The sequence below is a fragment of the Bison bison genome, unplaced genomic scaffold, assembly GCF_000754665.1.
Source record: "Bison bison bison isolate TAMUID 2011002044 unplaced genomic scaffold, Bison_UMD1.0 scf7180017861280, whole genome shotgun sequence".
In the NCBI taxonomy this organism is placed as follows: domain Eukaryota; kingdom Metazoa; phylum Chordata; class Mammalia; order Artiodactyla; family Bovidae; genus Bison; species Bison bison.
Genome location: NW_011491852.1, coordinates 4,778 through 5,385, shown reverse-complemented (window position 1 = coordinate 5,385; position 608 = coordinate 4,778). Strand labels below are relative to the sequence as shown.

The window sequence follows — 608 nt, the reverse complement described above, 5'->3', positions numbered from 1 at the left end:
ATATTCTTAATTTCATGAACTCTGATTTATTGGGGTTTTTCTTTAATGTTTTATTTTATGGTTATCTTTTTTTAATGGGAAAAATGAACTGCTACTCTCTGGTCATGAAGATACTCTCCTCTGTTTTCTTCTAGAACAAATAACAGCAAATTTCCTATAAAGAAAAGGAAGTAAATATTTTAGGCTTTACAGGCCACTCAGTTTGTGTCACAACTGCTCAGCTCTGCTGTTGTAGCAGGAAAGCAGCCATGGCCAATACATAAATGAGTTAGTGCAGTTGTGTTGCAGTAAAACTTGATTTACAAAAATAAGTGAACTATAGTTTGCTGACCTCTCATCTAGAATAAAACCTCAACAAGTGGTCACTCAAAATGATGTGGTATAAGGAACCAATCCTTTAGTAGTTTAAGTTCAAATTTATTGAGTGTGTGCTATTTTGCCAGACTGAAGTCTAAATGGCTAATTAAATTCTGGTATATTCACTGGAATATTAAGATCATTTAAAATGATCATTTTGAAGACCAAGTAACATGGGAAAATACTTTTAAGTGGGAAATCAGGATAAAAGTTTAAGTTTGTATCTAAATAGCTGTGGACTGCTAGAAGGA

At 32.9% G+C, this 608-nt stretch overlaps 1 protein-coding gene across 1 annotated transcript in view; it reads left to right on the top strand.

Moving 5' to 3' along the window:
* The window catches only part of LOC104983084 (centromere protein I-like), a 23,401-nt gene that overhangs the window by 18,107 nt on the left and 4,686 nt on the right, over positions 1–608 (top strand). The gene's annotated exons all lie outside the window — the stretch shown is intronic.